Raw genomic sequence first — 14,735 nt, 5'->3', positions numbered from 1 at the left:
AACAGTGACAGGTTTTTAAAGTGCTTGTACACAAATGCTAAAAGTCTAAATAATCAGATGGGTGAACTAGAGTGCCTTGTGTTAAAGGACAATATTGAAAGGCATCACAGAAACCTGGTGGAATGAGGACAATCAATGGGACACAATCATTCCTGGGTACAAAATATATCGGAAGGACAGAACAGGTCATGCTCGGGGGGGGGGGGCAGGGGAGTAGCACTAATGTGAAAGAAAATGTAGAATCAAATGAAATAAAAATCTTAAATGAATCCACATGTTCCATAGCATCTCTATGGATAGTAATTCCATGCTCTGAAAAGAATATAACAGTAGGGATCTATTATCGACCACCTGACCAGGACAGTGATAGTGATGATGAAATGCTAAGGGAGATTAGAGAGGCTATCAAAATTAAAAACTCAATAATAGTGGGGGATTTCAATTATCCCCATATTGACTGGGTACATGTCACCTCAGGATGAGATGCAGAGACAAAATTTCTTGATACTTTAAATGATTACTTCTTGGAACAGCTGGTACAGGAACCCACAAGGGGAGAGGCAACTCTCGATCTAGTCCTGAGTGGAGCGCAGGGTCTGATCCAAGAGGTAACTACAACAGGACCGCTTGGAAATAGTGACCATAATATAATAACATTTAACATTCATGTGGTGGGAAGGACACCTCAACAGCCCAACATTGTGGCATTTAATTTCAGAAAGGGAAACTATGCAAAAATGAGGAGGTTAGTTAAACAGAAATTAAAAGGTACAGTGACTAGAGTGAAATCCCTGCAAGCTGCGTGGATGCTTTTCAAAGACACTGTAATAGAGGCCCAACTTAAATGTATACCCCAAATTAAAAAACACAGTAAAGAACTAAAAGAAATCCACTGTGGCCTAACCATGTAAAAGAAGCAGTGAGAGAGAAAAAGGCATCTTTTAAAAAGTGGAAGTCAGATCCTAGTGAGGTAAATAGAAAGGAGCATAAACACTGCCAAATTAAATGTAATAAGAAAAGCCAGAAAGGAGTTTGAAGAACAGCTAGCCAAAAACTCAAAAGGTAATAATAAAATGTTTTTTAAGTACATCAGAAGCAGGAAGCCTGCTATGCAACCAGTGGGCCCCGTGACGACTGAGATACAAAAGGAGCACTTAAAGGCGATAGTCATCGCGGAGAAACTAAATGAATTCTTTGATTCAGTCTTCACGGCTGAAGATGTTAGGGAGATTCCCAAACCCAGGCCATCTTTTGTAGGTGACCAATATGTGACAATTCCTCAGATTGAAGTGTCACTAGAGGAGGTTTTGGAATTAATTGATAAACTAAACAGTAACAAGTCACCGGGACCAGATGGCATTCACCCAAGAGTTCTGAAAGAACTCAAATGTGAAATTGCGGAACTATTAACTATGGCTTGTAACCTGTCCTTTAAATCAGCTACTGTACCCAATGACTGGAAGATAGCTAATGTAACACCAATATTTAAGAACAGTTCTAGAGGTGATCCTGGCAATTACAGACCGGTAGGTCTAACGTCAGTACCGGGCAAATTAGTTGAAACAATAGTAAAGAATAAAATTGTCAGACATATAGAAGAACATAAATTGTTGCACAGAAGTCAACATGGTTTCTGTAAAGGGAAACCTTGTCTTACTAATCTATTAGAGTTCTTTGAGGGGGGTCAACAAACATGTGGACAAGGGGGATCCAGTGGACATAGTGTACTTAGATTTCCAGAAAGCCTTTGACAAGGTCCCTCACCAAAGGCTCTTACGTAAATTAAGCTGTCATAGGATAAGAGGGAAGATCCTTTTATGGATTGAGAACTGGTTAAAAGACAGGAAACAAAGGGTAGCAATAAATGGTAAATTTTCAGAATGGAGAGAGTAACTAGTGATGTTCCCCAAGGGTCAGGCCTAGGACCAATCCTATTCAACTTATTCATAACTGATCTGGAGAAAGGGGTAAACAGTGAGGTGGCAAAGTTTTTAGATGATACTAAACTGTTCAAGATAGTTAAGACCAAAGTAGATTGTGAAGAACTTCAAAAAGATCTCTCAAAACTAAGTGATTGGGCAACAAAATGGCAAATGAAATTTGATGTGGATAAATGTAAAGTAATGCACATTGGAAAAAATAACCCCAACTATACATACAATATGATGGGGACTAATTTAGCTGCAACTAATCAGGAGAAAGATCTTGGAATCATCGTGGATAGTTTTCTGAAGACGTACACGTAGTGTGCAGCGACAGTCAAAAAAGCAAACGGGATGTTAGGAATCATTAAAAAAAGGGATAGAGAATAAGACAGAGAATATCTTATTGCCCTTATATCAATCCGTGGTACGCCCACATCTTGAATATTGCATGCAGATGTGGCCGCCTCATCTCAAAAAAGATATACTTGCATTAGAAAAGGTTCAGAAAAGGGCAACTAAAATGATTAGGAGTTTGGAACGGGTCCCATCTGAGGAGAGATTAAAGAGGCTAGGGCTTTTCAGCTTGGAAAAGAGGAGACTAAGGGGGGGATATGATAGAAGTATATAAAATCATGAGTGGCATGGAGAAAGTGAATAAGGAAAAGTTATTTACTTGTTCCCATACTATAAGAACTAGGGGCCACCAAATGAAATTAATGGGTAGCAGGTTTAAAACAAATAAAAGGAAGGTCTTCTTCACTCATCGCACAGTCAACCTGTGAAACTCCTTGCCTGATGAGGTTGTGAAGGCTAGGACTATACCAGGTTTTAAAAGAGAACTGGATAAATTCCTGGAGGTTAAGTCCATTAATGGCTATTAGCCAGGATGTGTAAGGAATGGTGTCTCTAGCCTCGTTTGTCAGAGGGTGGAGATGGATGGCAGGAGAGAGATCACTAGATCATTACCTGTTAGGTTCACTCCCTCTGGGGCACCCGGCATTGGCCACTGTCGGTAGACAGGACATTTGGCTGGATGGACCTTTGGTTTGCTCTAGTATGGCCATTCTTATGTTCTTAAGGGGGTGCGTATAGCAGTGTTTCCATTAATATTTTAAAATATCACTGAAAGCTATTTTAGCCAGTGAACATTTCTCTGCGGTGTTTGCAATGCAGCTGTTACAGTATTGTTCTAATGCATGAAAACCTTAAAGTGAAACTGATTGGAAATTTAATCAAAACTGTAAGTGAAACTCACTTGATAGTTCCTTTATTCACATAAAAATGCATAAAGGAAACAAATATAAAGTAAATTAGATTTTTATCTGTAACATAAGTAACTTATTAATGACTTTAAATGAAAGGATTCCATTTTCAATATATCTCTTTAGATTCCTATTATACAAAACAATCTTTCATTGCAATAAATAAAACAAAATTGAATTAATTTACCTCTGTATGCTTTCTGCAGAAAATGCTGTGATCTGGCCTATAACGTGGCAAGCTGTCTAAGCTCCATAACAGTTTGAACTAGTAGCTCCTCATTTTAGGTGTAGCAGACTTCTGTATCTTTCAGTGCCTTACAGTTATTAGAATATTCACAACTTTGCTTCATGCCTGATTAATGTTTTATGATATTTCATCTAAGTATGTGTGTAATAAAATCGCACCTTCCTGCCTCATTGCTTTAACTTCCCCACCACTCTTCTCTTAGTGGCAGAAGGGCTCAGTTAGAATGGCTGTGGCCCAGCCTGTGCTGGTAAGGCTTGTGGGGTTGGAGTTGGTGCTGGTTAGGGACAAGGTTTTTTATTTTGCAAAAAAATGTGGGAGGTGGGAGGGGAGGAAATTTAGTGTGCAGCTTTGAGGCGTAGAGGCTTTTGGATAGGTAATGGGAGCAAGCAGGAGTATGCGGGTTTGCTAATCTTGCTGAATGGCCTCTATAATTGGCCCTTGAAGTACCCAGTGGTGGCCTTTGCATTACTGTCTTAGGGTGGCTGAGAGAGATGACTGTTGTGGAGGCAGGAGGTCCAGGGAAGGGCTGGTGATTGGGTCTCTTGATCCCTTTCATAGTGGGTAGAGAAAGAGATGTAGATTGTTTACCTGTTCAGGGCAAGGATTGTGTCGTCTTCTCATTGGAAATTGTCTAGCTTTACTCTTTGTAAAAGTTTGGGGGGAAAGTTATCCAAACAAATCCACTTTTGTACGGGTGCAGGAGTTCAAGATGGAAGCTCATGGAGGGGACTGTATATGAACATGGACATTAGTTGCAGTACACTAGCATGCTAGCTAGGATTTAAAATGTTACAAAGGTTATCTGTTCCCCTCCCTTGGGCTTGCTTGAAGAGATCAGGAAGGAATGTGTCTGTCTGTCCTCCGTGCTATGGTGTAAGATTGCAAGGTTAGCCAGGTGTATTTAGTTTTTTGCTTCTTTTGAAGCAGGATACCAGACTTGATTAGTCTGCCCAGGGTTGGCCAGTTTCTAAGAATTTTTCCCCCCATGCCCCAGTAATTTTGGTTGTCTTCAGCAAGCCCTTTCAGTGACTTCACCCTATGTAAGAGAGAAACCGATTAATACACTCTCTGAATGTGGTTTCACTTCTCGCTACCTTCGGGCTAAATTTTAATCTGACTTACATTCCGTGCAAACCCAGTGAACTAAATGGAGTTGCACAACATTTAAATCAGTGCAGATCCTGTCCCTTATTAGTATTAGAATAGCTTGCGCTGATGCATATGTCATAATTTTATGTATATATTTCTGGGCCTTGTTTGTCTGCTTTTTACTCCTGTCAAACATTGTGCAGATTTTTTTCAGTGTATTATCGATGATCACCCCCAAGTCTTTCCTACTCTGATTAGTATTCAGCATCCTGCTTCCCTGTCGGCCGCAGCCTTTGATTCTTTGTGGTGACTAGTCCTATTACCTTATCCTTTATCTTAAAGTATACAGCAGGGATCATGTTCTCTTGTGTTTGCTCTGCTATAGAGCTATTAGTTGGCAAAAACACATTCTATAGTCTCCAGAAGTGCCACCCTCTACTAATCGGTTGCGATTGGTATTTGCTCCTTTTCTGTCATGCGAAGGATTGGTGCATATTGGGCAATACCAAATCCAGTTAGTTTAAAGGGCTGAATTTCTGGGTACTTCTGTAATATAAGTAATCTTTTGAGCTGTCCGAGCCATTTATCACTATGGAATTTTCTTCCCAGTCAGCTCTTTTAGTCCCTTACATATATGCACAGGAAAAACTACAATAATCCTAGATGGCCCTTCCTCCACTTCACTGTTCCTCTCCAGCCAAAACTGCTTTGGCTCTCTCTAAGTCTTCTTTGAGTGCTTGCTCATGTCAATTCCATTCTAGGTGTGCATGCGCCCACGTGTGTAGCCATCGAAGATTTTTGCCTCAGCAGTACCCGTAAGGCCAGCTGTGGCGCCCTCTGGAATGCAGCACTCATGCTGCAGTATCAGGCACTGCCAGCCCTATGCACTTTCAGTTCCTTCTTACCACCCATGGTGCTCAGTCGGAGTATCTTTCTTGCTTAGCAGGAGCTAGTGGTTGTCCACCATTCCGAACTTCATGCCTTAAAGCCATTGTATATAGTTCGCTTTGCTAGTCTTAAGTAGTTGTTAAGTGTTGGTAGTTAGGGTTCCAGCAGGGCTTTGCCCCAGGTCGGGCATGCCCCAGTCTCCCAGGTCAAGCCCTGCTTGCACTGCAGCAGGCCTATGCCTGTGAGTGACCCCCACAGCAGCTTCCTTAAGTGCCTGGGGGAGTCCCATGTTAAGGAGCAGAGCCGGATCTGCAAAAACTTTTGTCCCTTCACCCAGAAGGAACGGGACATCAACCTTAGGGCTCTCCTGATGGAGTCTGCCCTCCACCCAGCTTCCGAGCCATTGGGGTAGGTCACGCCGAGTGCCTTGGCTTCCATGCACAGTACACCACCGGCACCTGACTCCTCCCAGCACCTTTTGCCATTGCCGGTGCCGAAGAGGAAGGCCAAGAAGCGCTCCCTGGCACCGAGCAAGAAGGCCCAGACGTTATCTATCAAGGGACCCGGGACTGCCCACCAGACTGCTCTGGAGCCACGTGATCATGCCTCCCCTGCTGGGGTGCCAAGCTTCCTTAAAGGTCTGCCACTGACTCTCTTGGGAGTGGTATGGGATCCGCACTCCTGCCTGCATCTTAATCATCCCTGTCTCCCGCAGCGCAAAGAGAGCACAGGTCTCCACCTGCTCCAATGACAACCCCAGTGCCATAGGACCCAGCTAGGGCTCCCCAAGAGAGCAACCCCACAATTAAGATCCTCAGGGCACAGGAGAACAATGCTGGTCACTGAACAGAAGGCATCGCTCTTTTCTGCCACATTCGGAATTCCGGGACAGATTCCAATCCTGTCACTGGTCACGCAGGTGAGCTTCCAGATCCCTGTGGCGCTACTCTCCGGCACAGAGCCAACACTCCCCTTACTATCCCCGGCACCGCTCACTGTCTCAACGGTCGTCCTCCAGGTGTCAGTCCCAGTCACCAGCACAGTGGGAATGGTCCTGGTTCCGGTCCGCCTGGAACCGGTACCGCTCTCCACGGGACAGTTACCATTCAATTATGCCCATGCAACGGTCACCTGTAGCCATGATCAGCAAAAAAATGCAGGTGTCGATGGCTCCTCCCTGGTCACTGGAAGGGGGTTCCTCCGGTACGGAGGACTAGTTCAGCCCGTCACCACGGTCTCATCAGTGTGACCGCAGTGGCAGCACGGCCAGTGGCCAGCGCAGTGGCCTTATTGGAGCGTGTGGGCCGTACCAGTTGTGGTGATGCCTCCTTCACAGCACTCCTCAGTGGCTGTGATGGAACATCGGGCGGTGGCCCCACTGGCACCAGACCTGGTACTGGAAGCCCGATGTGAGGTAAGGGCGGAGGAACCTGTGCCCACCCCAAAGCCTCTTTCTCCGGTGGTCGAGAGTCCAGCACCCGCACTAGCGGTCCAGTCTTCCTCCTTCCTGCCCCCTCCCACCATTTTCCAGTCCCTGTTCAGGGACGCGTCTCATGAGCAACTCCTTGTTCAGGAGGTAGAGACGCTCCTGGGTTTGGGGGCTGTGGAGAAGATTCCTCAGGACATGGAAGAAAGAGGATTCTACCCCCGCTACTTCCTAATCCCAAAGGCCAAAGGGGGCCTCAGCAGGGCCGGTGCAAGGATATTTTGTGCCCTAGGAGAAACTTCCACCTTGTGCTCCCCCTTCGCTCCCCCCGGACTCTCACACAATTGACACAAAGTATTAGCGAAATGATGCAGCAGCAATTGCCAGAGTCTTAGATCTGAAAGAACTCAACAAAAATAGTTAGCCTCAGTTGACAACCTCCGAAAACTAGCAAACGTAGCATGATAAACAGCCTGTCAGAACAGGTAACGGCTGCGCGCAACGAGAAAAATGACATCATTGCCACTTTGTACTGTAGTGAAGCAGTACGTTTGTCCCACCCACCCCTGACACCCTCCCCAGAGCCCCCCCGGCACACAACCCTCCTGCCTCCCCCCAGAGCCTGGCAAGGCACAGTGTCCCCCCCACCTCCCCCAAACCCGGACCAGCACACTCCGCCTCGCTCCACAGACTCCTCCCCAGCTGGCTTGGCCCGCTGGTCCCCCCCCCCCCCCAAAGCCTAGCCCAGCACACAAAGAGCCCCCCAGCCAGGCACACAGCCCCCCCTTCACAGCGCCCAGCCAGACACGCAGCCCCCCTCGACCCTCCTGCGCCTTCTCCCTCCCCCAGCCCGCAGCCCCCCCCGGCACACAGCACGCCCCCCCTCCCCACCCGCCAGCCCTGCCCGGCACATGGCTGAGTTCTACTCCTGTCTCCAGAGCATGGCATGCAGCCCCCTCCGGCCAAGCTTGCCAGTGCCTCAGCCTGGCCGGCCCACAGGACCCTGCCCCCCACTCCAGAGCTTGGCATACAGCCTTCCCCCCGCCCTGCAGCCTGGCCAGCTACTCCCTGCCACCCCTTCCCCCAGAGCCTGGCACACAGGGTCCCTGTCCCCCCCGGCACCAGCAGGCCCCTGCCTCCCCCCTATGGGGCAGAGCCCCCTGGGCAGCACATGGAGCCCCCTCCCTGGCAACCTGACCCTCCCCCCTTGCCCCGCCCCCCACAGCCTGTGTGCCCAGCGCTCCCTCCCCGCTGCCTGCCTCATCTCCTCCTCGGGTCCGGGGGAGCCGGGGCTGAGCACAGGGCTGGCACCTGCAGGGGGGGGAGAGCGATCAGCGTGGGGAGGCGAGCCCAAGCCCACCCCACCCCACCTCCGCCCGGCTGCCTCCCACCTGCGAGCTCGTCACCACTCATCCTGTCAGAGCCTTTTTGGTGCCCCCAAATCTTGGCGCCCTAGGCGACCGCCTAGTGGTTACACCGGCCCTGGACCTCAGGCCCATCCTGGATCTGCGGGGCCTCAACAAGTCTCTCAAGAAGTTGAAGTTCCACATGGTCTCCCTGGCCTCTATCATCCTTTCCTTGGATCCAGGGGACTGGTACACCATTCTCAATGCTTACATTCATGTCTCCATATTCCCAGGCCACAGGCACTTCCTGCGTTTCATGGTGGCCGGACGTCACTTCCAGTTCATGGTATTACCCTTTGGCCTGTCTTCGGTCCCAGGGTGTTCACGAAATGCGTGGCACCAGTAGCAGCTTACCTGGGACATTGGGGGAGGTCCAGATCTTCCTGTATCTCAACGACTGGCTCATCAAGGGCAGGTTTCTGGTGCAGGTCTGCCAAAACCTCGACCTGGTGTGATCCATCTGCAATGATCTGGGCCTGTTAATAAATACAGAAAAGTCCACATTAACACAGGTCCAACTCACAGAGTTTATCGGAGCAGTTCTCGACTCCACATGGGCCAGGGCCTTCCTTCCGGAAGCGTGCTTCCAGGCCATGTTGGACTTAATTGACCATGTGAAGAGCCATCTGCTTACCACAGCCCACATGTGTCTGTGACTGATGGGCAACATGGCCGCATGCACATATGTTGTCAACCATGCCTGTCTTCATCTATGATCTCTCCAGGCACAGCTGGCCTCGGTCTGTATCCCCAGCAGGCATGCCCTGGATCGAGTGTTCACAGTGCCAAGCCACGTCCTCTTGTCCTTGGACTGGTGGCTGGATCCATAGTCGATGCTGCAGGGGGTTCTCTTCGTGACTGTCTCCGTCGCTTAACCTGTTCTCAGACGTGTCAGACCCAGGCTGAGGAGCCTATCTGTGGCTACACAACAATCTGGCCCTTCATATCAACGTCGGGGAGCTCAAAGCGGTTCGCCTGGCCTACCAGGTGTTCTTGCCCCACCTGAAGGTCAGGGTGATGCAGGTCCTGCCCAACAATACCACTGCGAGGTATTACATGAAGAGCCAGGTCTTCGGCCCTTTGTTGGGAAGCGCTCAGCCTCTGGGACTTTTGAGTGCGGTATGCCATTTATCTGGTAGCCACCCACCTGCCCAGATCCAAGAACGTCCTGGCAGATTGCCTCAGCAGGACCTTCTCATCTCACCACAAATGGTCACTCCATCCGGAGGTGCTCAGTCTCATCATCCACAGGTTGGGGGCTCCCCAGATGGACCCCAGGCAGAACAGGAAGTGCCACGTTTTGTTTTGTGCTGGGCCGGGACAAGGGCTCCCTGTCAGATGCCTTCCTGATTCCATGGTCGGGATGCTGATGTACGCATTCCCGGCAGAGCTGCTAATCCACAGATTCTGCTCAAGGTAAAGCAAGACAAAGCAATGATCAGCCTCATAGCCTTGTCAACACTGTTTCAGCATGCTGCTGAGTCTCTCGGTAGCCACCCTGCTTCAGCTACCTCTTCGGTCAGATCTGCTGTCACAGAACCACGGCAACTTGCTGCACCCGAACCTGGGGTCACTGCACTTCACGGCTTGGCTGCTGCGTGGCTGAGTTGGAACGAACGGGGGTCTTCCACTGGTGTCCATCAGGTCCTGCTGGGCAGCAGAAAACCGTCCACTAGGGCTACATATGTGGCAAAGTGGAAACTGTTCAGATGTTGGGCTGTGGACTGACATGTTAGTGCAGATGAGGCCCTGCTGCAGGACATACTGGACTATTTACTGCACCTTAAGCACCAGGGCCTATCACTATCTTTGATCAGTGTACAATTGGCAGCCATTTCGGCGTTCCACCCTCTCCTTCAAGGCCAGTTGGTCTTCGCCCATCCCATGACGGGGCGTTCCTCCTTCGAACTCTTGGCTTCCTGCTTCCTTCTGCTTCTCTTCTGGAAGGTCGCCTTCCGGGTCGCTATAACTTCAGCTTGTAGGGTGTCTGAGATCAGGGCTCTCACATTGGAGCCACCCTATATGGTCTTCTGTAGGGATAAGGTCCAGCTACATCCGCACCAAACCTTTCTGCCCAAGGTCATCTCCCAGTTCCACACTAGTCAAGATATTTACTTACCAGTCTTTTGCCCAAAGCCTCATGCAACGGATGAGGAGTGTGGGCTGCATACCCTGGACGTCAGATGGGCACTGGCCTTCTACATTGATAGAACAAAGCCATTCCATAAGTCAACACAGAGTTCATTGCTGTCGCTGACCGGATGAAAGGTTACCAGTGTCAGCCCAGAGAATCTCATCTTGGATCACAGCCTGCATCCTCTACTGCTACAAGCTGACAAAGGTGCCCCCACGAGCGATCATTCAGCTAGGATGCAAGTGTCATCAACAGCCTTCCTGGTGCAGGTGCCAATCCAAAAGATCTGTTGGGCCACGACCTAGTTGTCTGTCCACCTGCTCTCATTGCACTACGTGCTGACTCAGCAGGCTCGAGATGATGCTGGCTTTGGCAGAGGAGTGCTGCAAGCTGCAAGACTGTGAACTCCAAGCCTTCCTCCGTTGATTCTGCTTGTGAGTCACCTAGAATGGAACTGACATGAGCAAGCACTCTAAAAAGAAAAACCGGTTACCTACCTTTCGTAACTGCTGTTCTTCAAGATGTGTTGCTCATGTCCATTACCCACCCTCCTGCCCCTCTGGCAAAGTTGTTGGCAAGAAGGAACAAAGAGGGCGTAGGGCTGGCGGCGCTTAATATACCATGGTATGAGCGCAGCACTCCAAAGGGCACCACATCTGGCTAAGGCAAAAATCTCTAAGGCAAAAATTACTGCTAAGGCAAATTCCAGAGTAACAGCCGTGTTAGTCTGTATTCGCAAAAAGGAAAGGAGTACTTGTGGCACCTTAGAGACTAACCAATTTATTTGAACATCAGCTTTCGTGAGCTACAGCTCACTTCATCGGATGCATCAATAAATTGGTTTGTCTCTAAGGTGCCACAAGTACTCCTTTCCTTTTTGCTAAGGCAAAAATCTCCAAAGGCCGCACATGTGGGCGCGTACACCTAGAATGGAGTGGACATGAGCAACATATCTCAGAGAGCAACAGTTAGAAAGGTAAGTAACCATTTTTTCTTGTCCTTTTAGCTAGCTGAGAATATGATTCTCCTTAAACCATGTTTTCTGAACTTCCAAATCAATTTGTTGCACAGGAGAGTATCACATGCTGAAATCCAGATAAACCACATCCACTGTTTTTATCTTTATCTACCAATTCAGCAATGTACCTTGAGAATTCAAACACATTTGTGAAGCTTAATCTTTCTTTGAATTCCTGATGACAGCTCCTTTATAAATAATGCATTTCAAAATGTTTTTCCTTATCAATGTGTCCAATGTCTTCCTCACAATAGAAGTCAGACTTACAGCTTTGTTGATATCTGTCTCTTTTGTTCCTTTCTTATAAGAAATGTCAGCTACCGTCCAGTCCTCTGAATACCCACTCCTTAGTGAGCAATCGCAGATCATCTCCAAATGCTGTAATAGTTCTCTGGCTGCTTTTCTTAAACAGCTTCTGATAAAAGGGACTTTTGCCTGTTATCTTGAATGTCTGCACTAAGGGAATAACTCACAAAAGCTTATGCTCAAATAAATTTGTTAGTCTCTAAGGTGCCACAAGTCCTCCTTTTCTCCATACATTTATAAATCTTTTCTTAACCCCTGTTGAAGAAAACTTGAACTTCATTTAATAGCACCTTAATTTCTCGTACAAACAATTCTGGCTGTTCAGTATAATACTAGGAGCAAAGTTAGAAGCAGAGAAATATTTATGTAACCAGAGTTTACAAACTTTCATGTTCTGGGATTGGACAGGTGTATAGATTAAGACACTTGCCCAGGGAGAAGAATTAATTTATATAATGGATAAACCAGAAATAAAATGCTAAGCATGCTATAAAACTTAGAATTTGCATTTGTCACTGTCTTGCAAATGCGATGCAGTACTGCCCAGTCTGAGACATCAATGGGTATATAGCCCAGCAAACACCTTCTGACAAACTACTATCACAAGAATGTATAGATTAAATTCAGTTCTTTGGGCAGCTGTTTTCAAGAGCTCATTATTCCATTGGAGAGTGTCCCATCAATGCAACAGTCCCATTTCTCTCTAATGCCAGTAAAAAGGGGAAGCAGAATGAATTCTGAAGCCAGCAATCCCCAAGGCAGTTGCCATTTCATGTAGTAATCTGCTTATCAAATGAAAATGCCAAAGTCACTGCCTACACGTAGGGAAATGTGGTTCAAAATGAAAAGGCCAATTTGGTGAGACTGAGCGCACACAGTAAACTTGGCGGGATAGTGTCCCACTACGTACAGGCTGTGTTTTGCTGTCTCCAAACAGGATTACCCACAGAACAATCAGCTGGAAAATGAAGCTGTCATTACTACTTCTCCTTTGGACTCCATGTAAAAAATATATACATATTTGGGAGAATGTAACTAGCTCCCAGTTAGCTGCTGAAGGTCTCACTGACCAAACTATCTAGCCTAAAATGTAATGATACAGTATATGCATACCATTATTTTCACCTTTTAAAACAAATGGCTTATTTCAGAATTTAGCCTAGCATTTCTCTTCTCAGTGCCAGCAGCTGTACCCTAGAGGGTACAGAGTGGGTGGGAGGGACAGGGTTACCAAATAGAGAATCACTTTCTAAACGTTAGGAAGCCAGGAAGATTGATTAAAGGCTCCCCATCCATCTGAAAATGGAGAGGTGCATGAAAATGTTACCTTCTGGAGTGGGCCATAAATAATGTCTCAAACCTCTGGATTCTGTCTTGTGCTTTGTGTTTATGCCAGACGGCTCTGCCTCAGTTGACTGACTTGGTATTATAGTTGAAAAGCATTATTCATATTACTGGATTTACTATCTCATTAATTTTAATTTTTCCAGAGATTTTTCCCTATTCAGAAGTCATTGGGGTTAAAACTCCTGCTGTGTAGAGAATGTCAACTAACCAGCCACAAGATTCTGTGACACTAGAAGAATAAAACTACAATTTGAGACTGATGAAAATGCAGTTAGCAAACTGTTTGTAACCCTGTAGATTGAAATGCCATTTACTTTTGTTGTGGTGGTGGTGTTGTCTCTAACTTGAATTAGATGTTTAGTCATTTTTACAAAACTAAGATCTGATTTATCAGCTTGAAGCCTTGTTTGGAAAATGGTCATTTGTATTTGCAGGCTAAATAAATATAGGCAATTTCATAGAGGTGCAGTTTTTCTTTAGTTTTTCTTATTACATCTGTCATGAATTAGAGCAGTCCATGTGGTGTTTGCATAAATGTTGTTCTTGACCTTTTATTCTGCAGTGATTGTGAAGTTACAGTAACATTATCAGGTTGACAGAGTGGCACAGCCATTTGTCGCTAAGCAAAGCCTTATGGTGGTATCTAGAATGAATTGTGGTCCATACACCAAATATATATCAAGTAGAAACCCAAAGGGATCTTAAAAAAAAAAACCTCATTCACTGCTGTAAACAACAAAAAGCCTATTGTACTAAAAAAGTGCTGGTAACATTTGGAGAAAAAATTGATTCTGAGAAATACCATCAGGTACTCTTCTCTTTTTTTTTTTTTTTCCCTCCAGGATATTGCTGCCACAGATTTTTCTCCTTAATTTTATTCATCTTCCCTCTACTTTTTACTCACATTTACTCTCTCTAACCTTATGGGAACGTTACCATAACATCTAAAGGATATCAGAAGCCAAAGTAAAGTTGAGACCCTCCAGCAACGTAGGGTGCTGGGAGAGCTAGGAATTCCCACCAGGAATTTCAGATTGGCAGTCACACTAATATAATCTGGATATGCAAGGTGGTGCTTATCCAAGAACTTTAAAGCACTTTACACAAACTTCATATCACCCAAGTGAGGTAAAATAGTCTTATAACCATCTTACAGACGAGGTCAACTGAAATACACACACATGTATGTTTTCCTTTGCTCCCACTTCTTCAAATATCTCATCTTAACAACTGGAGAAAGTTAACTCATAGCTGGGTCTCTCCACAACACCACTTATCTCTCTGGAAATTTTGAATATTGTAAGAAATAAATGAGATAAGTACTGCTTATCTCAGTATAGGATTCCTCAAAGCACTAGTCACACAAAATAGACTTTGCATCCATTGACTTGCAATAGAAATACTGTCGTTGCGTGTCTTTTATTACTTCTCCTTCAATTTTGGATGAAGATGGTTTAATTTATTTTGTTTGTCTGCTCACTTCCCCAAAGCAAGTAAAGATAGAGCATAACATTTCTTAGATGGTCAGTGAAATCTTCACTCAACTTCATTCTTCTGATTTTTCCAACTAACAAAGGTGCTAAATAAGTAGATAGACTCATCTCTTCATTAATAAAGCCTAGGTAACAGTACCACTTACAAGACCTGCTCTTCTCCATTTCTTGCCTGATGCTATCAATAATTCTAG

At 46.2% G+C, this 14,735-nt stretch overlaps 1 protein-coding gene and 1 long non-coding RNA gene across 4 annotated transcripts in view; one reads left to right on the top strand and one right to left on the bottom strand.

Annotated features, from left to right (window-relative positions):
- Window positions 1-8,684, bottom strand: part of LOC142068541 (uncharacterized) — an 80,272-nt gene extending 71,588 nt beyond the window's left edge. The window contains exon 1 of the long non-coding RNA XR_012664370.1: window positions 8,598-8,684. This is a non-coding gene — a long non-coding RNA (uncharacterized LOC142068541). The remainder of the gene's footprint in view (window positions 1-8,597) is intronic.
- The window catches only part of STK39 (serine/threonine kinase 39), a 205,852-nt gene that overhangs the window by 174,688 nt on the left and 16,429 nt on the right, over window positions 1-14,735 (top strand). The window lies entirely within an intron of this gene.

The sequence above is a fragment of the Caretta caretta genome, chromosome 11, assembly GCF_965140235.1.
Source record: "Caretta caretta isolate rCarCar2 chromosome 11, rCarCar1.hap1, whole genome shotgun sequence".
Lineage (NCBI taxonomy): Eukaryota > Metazoa > Chordata > Testudines > Cheloniidae > Caretta > Caretta caretta.
The sequence above is the reverse complement of the archived record's forward strand: the minus strand, read 5'-3'. Positions and strand labels throughout refer to the sequence as shown.